Source organism: Gossypium hirsutum, chromosome D02 (genome assembly GCF_007990345.1).
Source record: "Gossypium hirsutum isolate 1008001.06 chromosome D02, Gossypium_hirsutum_v2.1, whole genome shotgun sequence".
Lineage (NCBI taxonomy): Eukaryota > Viridiplantae > Streptophyta > Magnoliopsida > Malvales > Malvaceae > Gossypium > Gossypium hirsutum.
Window position 1 is genome coordinate 685,575 of NC_053438.1, and position 8,532 is coordinate 694,106.

General features: G+C 27.9%; 1 pseudogene; it reads left to right on the forward strand.

Annotated features, from left to right (window-relative positions):
- Positions 1–1,370: 1,370 nt before the first annotated feature.
- LOC107903344 (splicing factor YJU2-like) lies at positions 1,371–4,000 on the forward strand (annotated as a pseudogene).
- The last annotated feature ends 4,532 nt before the right edge of the window (positions 4,001–8,532 follow it).

The following is an 8,532-nucleotide window of genomic DNA, read 5'->3' on the forward strand; positions in this document are numbered from 1 at the left end:
ATGACACTCAAAATTATTTCAAAAAAATGAATTATAGAAAAAGAGAATGAGAATTATTTTTTATTGGTGTAGCCGGGGCGAACAGAGAACTCTACACAATAGTAATATAACAACTTAATGACTTAAATAATATTTTAGTGATCATTTTGTAACTTTTTAAAATTGAGTGATTAAAATGTTATTTACTAATAATTTAGTGAACTTTGTGTAGTTTACCCTAAAATAGTATACAATTAATTCTAATATTATTTAATAAATTTTATTATAATAAAATAATGATATAAATGTTTGTAGTTAAATTGTGCTACTAGTCTTTATACTTTGTGAAAGTTGTGAAACTTAGTTCATGTACTTTAATTTAATCAATTTTAGTCTCTTTACTTTTCAAATTGATTGGTTTAGTTCCTATGCTTTTTGCACAAAAAATAGTAGTTAAATTCGATTGGTTAAATTTAATTACTAATTTTATACTATGCATACAGTCATAAATTTAGTTCGATCTCTCCATTTGAACCATTTTAAGTCCTGATACTTTTCAAAATTTAAAATTTTAATACTAATGAAAATTACAATTATTAATTAAATTTTTAGTGAGTAATATCTAGAAATAACGAACAACATAACATTACATATATGATAATAATTTTGACGAATCATATTTTAAAAATAGCAAAACTTAATATATTTCATAGTTATCATTTTGGTGAGCACTTAAATTTTAAAATTCAAAAAGTATATAGACTAAAAGCGGCAAAATTAAAGTTTATGGATTAAATTTATAACTTTCATAAAGTATAGGGACTAATAATGGAATTTAACTAGTAATAATATATAAAAATCATTTTCGTATAAGATTTCATCTGAAGAAGAGAAGTAATCTGGTTGTTGGCGTTTTTAAGAAAGCTGGTGTATTTAAGAAGGTTTGGTGGAATAGTACTGTTTAAGCCGGTGTATTTAAGAAGGTTTGGTGGAATAGTACTGTTTAAGCTGGTGTATTTAAGAAGGTTAGGTGGAATAGTACTGTTTTCTGATGGATTTGATGGATGATAATTATGAATCATGCGTTATTTCCACACGGTTTGTTGTTTTCAAGGGGGGGGTTATCCGTAGGAATACAGCTGGGACGCAGAAGTCTCTAAGGCCTACCCGTCGATTCTTTTGCTGGATCTTTGTTTTGGGCTGACCTTTTGTTTTGCTTTTGTTTTATCTGCTTCGGTTTTGATTTTGGACCATTCTATGTTTTGACGTTGGTTTGTTTATTTTGGTTCTGTTGAGTTTTATTTTGGGCCTGATTTGAATAAAAATCCAGAGTTTTCTTTAAAAAAAAATCAATCCAAATAAATAAATATTATACCAATCGACAAAAAATATTTGTCTTCCTCCCATCCCCTTTCTCTTTTCTCTTCTTTCTATTTTCAAAATCCTAAATTTGATTTGAAGATTGAATTTCTACTTTTTATTTATAAGATTTTTAGTTGTCTTAGGCTCTACCTCCGCCTCTGCATTGCTCTGCTATATTTTGATTTGAGATCCCGATCGAAAATCTTTTGTGATCTTCAAAGATGGGAGAAAGAAAAGTACTGAACAAATGTTACCCGCCGGACTTCGATCCGTCCAAGCTTCCGAGGGTCCGGCGACCGAAGAATCAACAGATGAAGGTTCGTATGATGCTTCCGCTGAACATACGTTGTAATACCTGCGGAAACTATATTTATAAAGGCACCAAGTTCAATTCACGCAGAGAAATGTTATCGGCGAGGTTTGTTTTGTGCTTTCTTTTTACACTTTAGCTTCGGTTTATTTGTTTAGTAATATTAGGGTTTTTTTTTCATTCTAACTTTAAATTTAAGAAAAAAAATACGTAGAAGCAGCAATAATTCGAAGTTATTTTATGCTCTTGTGAGGTTATGTTTGGTTATTAGAATGTAATAGTAATTAAAATCATGTTAATTGGTTGAAAGATGAGCAAACAATTATAATGCAATACTAATTGTAAACTCATTGTTATATATGAAATTAAAATCTTGCATTTTATTGTAAAAAGGAACTTTCACATGCCTTGTACTATACTCACACTTAGTCCAAATAACGTGGTTAAATGCTGTAGTTAGTACACAACTTTCAGGTTTTCACTTCTCTCTAATTAATGATTGAGGTGCATTTAGTTACTTTTCTCTTATTTGCAGACATATTTGGGAATCCAAATATTTAGGTTTTATTTCAAATGCACCAAGTGCTCTGCGGAGATGACGATAAAGACTGATCCACAAAATTCAGATTATGTTGTTGAATCGGGTGCAACAAGAAATTTTGAACCTTGGCGTGCTGAAGATGCGGTGAGAGCTTTGTGTATCAAGCTAAATGTAGCTATAGTTCTTTTAACATTGCTGGATATGTATAATAATATTCTTTCATCTTTCCTTTTGTTAGGAAGCGGAGAAAGAGAGATGGAAAAGGGAATCTGAAGAAATGGGGGATGCGATGAAATCTTTGGAGAACAGAACGTTGGATTCAAAAAGAGAGATGGATATCCTTGCTGCGCTTGATGAAATGAAGTCTATGAAGGTAGCTAAACACTTAAACCAACTTTTGTTTAATATGCAGGAGATAACTGCAACATTACTGTTATAAAAAGAAAATAAAGCTTTAACCTTGTTTTTGATTATTGTGGATGTCAATGAACCAGGTTTTTGAGTCTTTTATTTTTAGAATCTGAATCTAGGAAGAGCACATGTTGAGTTTCGATTGATATGACCAAAATAATGTCTGTTAACGGGTCTACTGTTAGACATTTGTCTATCAAGATGGGAATAGGTACAATTTTCTTTTCTCTGATGCTAATGGTAGTCTATCTTACTATCTTATATTGCAGTCCAGACATGCTACGGTGAGCGTAGATTCAATGCTGGAGGCCTTGCAACGCACTGCCGCAGAAAAGGTAAGATACTTCTACTTATTTCTTAATAGCTTAAGCTGCTTCTTTGAATAGAAATCTCACGATTGTGTTTCGTTTGTATTCTATTTGAAAATTTCCAGTTTCTTCTAAATCAAAGGTGCATCTTTGGTTGCAATTGCGAATCCTGAATGGAATTTATGGTTTCGCTGAGAACACTTTTATGCTGCATTTCTTTAATTATACATAATCCTAGGAAATAGGGGAAAAAGTTGAATTTGCTTTCTATGGATAAATCTTTCCCCTGAAATATGCCAACTTAATTTTATCATATCAGGTAATTTCTCTTAAATCTGAACTCTGATATTAGAATATTTATGAATGCTTGCATTATTTACCTTAATACTTGATGTGAGAGGGAGATGAGTACAAATACATACAAGTGTGGATTGAAGTGATAAGTAGTAATCACGTCGCTTAGCATGCTTATATTTCTTCTCTTTTGTGATTCTGACTACAAAGTTATAATGGTAACAGGAAAAGAAAATAGAAGAAGAAGATGAAGCCCTCATTAAATCGATTTTCCAGGTTAGAATCGGTGTATTGCTTTTAGTATCACCAGTTGTGATTGCTCCTTGTTCTAGGCGGGCATGTTTCTAACATTGGTGTCATCTTTAATGCAGAAGCCAAAGGAATTTGTTCGAAGGATTTCAGATGATGTTTGCAACGATGATGAGGATCTGACCCGTTTATTGAGTGGCAATGGTGAAACCTCAAATGATGGCTTAAAGATCTGACCCGTTTATTGATGGCTTATGAATTTTTTCCCGGGCCGGGCCTGGGCAAAATTCTAGGCCCATATTTCGGGCCGGGCCCTGGCCCGGGCCCAGGCCTAGGACCCGGGCCAAATTTTTTTCTGGACCCGGCCCGGCCCGGCCCATGAACACCTCTAGTCCCGACAGAATCAATACGAAGTAACAAAAAAAAGTAGATCAGATTTTGCTTTTATCTTCTTTTTCTTTCTTTTTTTCTCTTCGAGGCTATGTATATATACATGTAAAGATTTTTGTTTTTATTTTCTCATTAGTATATTCATTATTGTCATTTTATTGTCGCGTTCATTCGTATATCATCATTTTGTACCGTCATTCATCAACATAATATTTTATATCATTAATTTTTATCCGAACATATAAATAAAATTTTCAAAAATAGGCAAGGTTCTGTATTTGAAAGATTCAGTAAAATCGCATCTTAATTTACGGGGTTTCGATTTTTCTCGTTGAATTCAAATAATTAAATATCCTTTCAAAAATTAAAATATGTAAGAATCAAAGGCCAAATTATTCTCAAGGATTTGAAATGTCATGTCTTAACTTACGGGACGTGTCGTTTTATAGCCTCGAGATAAGAAAGTCTTCAATATATTTTCGAGTTATTTAAGCATTCCAAAAAAAAATATACATTAATGTAAAAAACGATCGTATTTTAAATTCTTTCCGAATTTTTAACTTTCTACATAAAGACATCAAATAATCAATTGGGTACCAATTTTGGATGTTACGAGGGCGTTAATCATTCCATTGCGTAACCCACTACTGAACCCATTTTTTGGATTTCGTAGACCAAAAAATCGTCGTTTTAGTAATTTTAAATTTTTATTCAAATGATTGAATTACGAGGTGACCCGATCATAAAAATTATAAAAAATAATTTTATTTGATATAAAATTAGTAAATAATTATTATTTGATATAATATAACCTAAACATTATTATTAATAAAAATAAATTATAAAATAATTAAAAACTCTTAAATAAAAAACAAATATATAAATCTTAAAATAATGTTCTGACTTAAAAGAAGAAAATATAGCTTTGTAATCATAGTTGTCCTATGGACACTTAGAATCTAATGGCATGACACGTGTAAAGCCAATTTGCTGTTTGCCATTTGGTGTCATGGTTTTCAAAATTGAATTAATAGAATCGATTGCCTTGATTTAACATATATAAAAAATATGATTTTGAAAAGATTTTTTAATTGTAAAGGAAAAGAATCATAAAAATATTCTAAGATTTTTTTTCAAAATTGATTTTTTAATTTATAAAAAAATTAATCTAAATATAGAAAGCTTGTAAAGGAAAAGAATCACAAACGAATTTCAAAAGTCAAAATTTTAAAAGGTTTGAATATCTTTAAATAATTAAAAATCATAATTTAAAATATTATGAAACAAATTAAAAAAATATTTAAAATATTATAAAACTAATAATAAAAGTGAAAGGTCATATCTTTAAAATATTTAAATGATTTATATTATTAAAAATATATTTAATATTTAAAAAATAATATTTAAAATTTTAAAAAAGTGCTTTATTTTTATAATTAGTTATTTAATTTTTATTAATTATAAAGTCAGCTTTTGCTTTTAAATTTACTTATAAAGACGGTATTATATACCAAATTTTGGGATCAACGAAAACAAAATCAATTGAGATAGACATCTTAGAAAAATAAAATAATAAATAATATAAATTTAAAGAAATAGAAAATTTTAGAGTTCAAAAACTATAAAAAATAATTTTATTTGATATAAAATTAGTAAATAATTATTATTTGATATAATATAACCTAAACATTATTATTAATAATAAATAAATTATAAAAAAATTAAAAACTCGTAAATAAAAAAACAAATATATAAATCATGGTTTGCAATCATTATTATTAATGTTCTGACTTAAATAAAAAAAATATAGCTTTGCAATCATGGTTGTCTTATGAACACTTAAAATCTTAATGACATGATACGTGTAAAGTCAATTTATTGTTTGCCATTTGGTATAATGATTTTTAAAATTGAATTAATAGAATCGATTGCTTGATTTAACATATATAAAAATATGATTTTGAAAAGATTTTTTAATTGTCAAGGAAAAGAATCATAAAAATATTCAAAGATTTTTTTCAAAAATGAGTTTTTAATTTATAAAAAAAATTAATCTAAATATAGAAAGCTTGTAAAGGAAAAGAATCATAATATAAAATATTATGAAACAAATTAAAAATATTAAAAATATTATAAAACTAATAATAAAATATTTAGATGTTTTATATTATTAAAAAATATTTAATATTTAAAAAATAATATTTAAAATTGAAAAAATAATTTCAAAAATATATATTTAAAATTTAAAAAAATATATATTATAAAAAATTTCAAATATACATTTTAAATTTTTTAAAATTAATAATAAAAAATAAAATAAAAAATAATAATAAAGACAAAACTTAAAAAAAGTATTAAAAAAAAGGACAAAACTTAAAAAAAAAAGTAAAAGGGTGTCAGGCGAATCTGGTGGCGCCAAATGAAAGGGCTCCACTAGAAAATAGAAATTTTAATTTAAAGTCCTCCATATTTTTAGAAATTGCAGTATCTTCTTAGTATTTATACAAGTGGTGCCATTCTACATGGCTCCATCAAAAAATTAATTTTTTTCTTGGTTGCTGACGTGGCATATTGGCGGAGCCAAATTGACTCCACCAACTTTTACGGTAGATTTTAGGTCATTTTTGTGTTTAACTAAAAAAATGGATTATTTTGATAATTAATTAAAATTTTTAGGCTATTTTTATAAAAAAAGCCCAAACACTCCTATACTCATGTTCAGTTTTAGTTTCAAAAAGGAATAGGCTTGTTCGAGAATATACCATTGGGTAGTCAGTTTGACCTACGTCAATGCGAAGTTCCACATGATATCAATTTATGTTTGCAGAAGTGGGACTTGCTGTATTTTTCCCTTTTTTTCACCTCAATTGTTGAAAATAGAATCGCCATTATTGAATCCCTTAACTCAAGCTTTGGTGTGCATGGTGTGCTGAGGAGAAAGGTGTCAGAAGAACCCTACAGATGCTTTGACAAAAGCTAGTTTGCCGGATGATTCTAGCAGTAAAGGTATTTGCAGTATTCATCACCAATTCATTTTTTTCATATATAAAAAAGAACGGTTCAACTAGTCTGCATTAATTCTCAATCTATTTGGTACAAAACCATTATCTGGAACTATTCAAATATCATTGCAATTTATTAAAACAAAACATTACTAAAATACTTGAGCACCAAGGCTTCACTGTCTCATCAGTGCTTTCTGTCAATCTTGCTATCCTCCTAACGCTTGTTATCACACCATCTCTGTTGTTGACTGTAAGTTAATTACTGATTTTCAATCCAAATATTTGCAAAATTTATCATAGTAATAAGTACCCTGAAAAGATTCAAAGATCCTTGAAATAAAATTTTGGAAATGATTGACTGACTAATGCTTAGAACTTTTTTGAATTAGTATATATTGATTTTGTATTACGAATATGATAATGAATGTATTTGTTCGTTAACAGAAGGTCCAAGTGGTTCAAGGAGTCGTCCATTCAAGTTACCGGTGATAATCTCGATTGTGAAGAAGAAACCAGAGAAGAAAGAAGAAAAGTTACTAATGATACAGAGTATTGGTCTCCTATCCTTGTGCCAACTGCCAAGTACCAATACTCTTTATATTTTTTTACCATGTACCAAACACGCAAGAATATTGTCTAAAATAAAGTATCACTATTCATCATCACTTTCATTGTAGTTTTGGCGCCGTGATAATCTCGTTGTGATGAAGAAGAAACCAGAGAAGAAAGAAGAAAAAGTTGATGATGATACAAGCACTGGTCTCCTATCTTTGTGCCAAAACTACGATGAAAGTGATGATAAGTAGTGGTACTTTATTCTGGTGAATATCCTTGTATTGTCTTGTTTTAATGTTTGTATAGATTGTTAATTTGATGTTTTTTTTAGTTAAATTTAACCATTAATCTTAAAAAAAAAGTTGAATCATCACTTTTATTAGAAATGCCAACTAAAATACTATTTTTTGATGATGTTGACGTGATAATTAATGTGATAGTTAATGTATATTTCATATTGATACGGCACTATTTATTATATATATACTATATTGACAAATAATTTACAAATAATAAAAAATCAAGATTATAAAAATTATGAAGAGCATAAAAAAAAAAAAGAGCTTGAAGTAAGTGTAGATTGTCATGCAAATTGTTATGTTTAAAAATCGTAATGTTTTAGTCAGTATTTCTGTTATAAACAATAAGTTTGACTTTTTTTTTGAAAAATTGGTGGTGAAATGTACCTCTTTCTAAAATGTTGAGGGCTAAAATTAGCTAAAAGTAAGTCATATTGATTAAAAATGTAAATATTAAGTGCTAAATTTATCATTAAGCAAAAATAAAAGGTCAATTTATGTATTAGTTGTTTGCTTACTTTTCAAATATTGAAATTTCAATCCTAATTTAAATAGTAACAATTAAATTTACTTGGTTGAGTTTTATCATTAAACTTGCATTATGCGTAAAGTAGTAAATTTAATTCATATTTTTCATTTGTATTTTTAATTTTTTTACTTTTCAATTTTTCGAAAATTTAATCTTGGTGTAAACAAGATCTATTAAATTTATTAATTATTATTTTTGAGTAATAAATGAAAATAATAAGTTGACATATCATTTCATGTGTAATAATACCGAAATTTTATAACTCAAAAGATATAGCAATTAAAATGGACCCAACTAAAG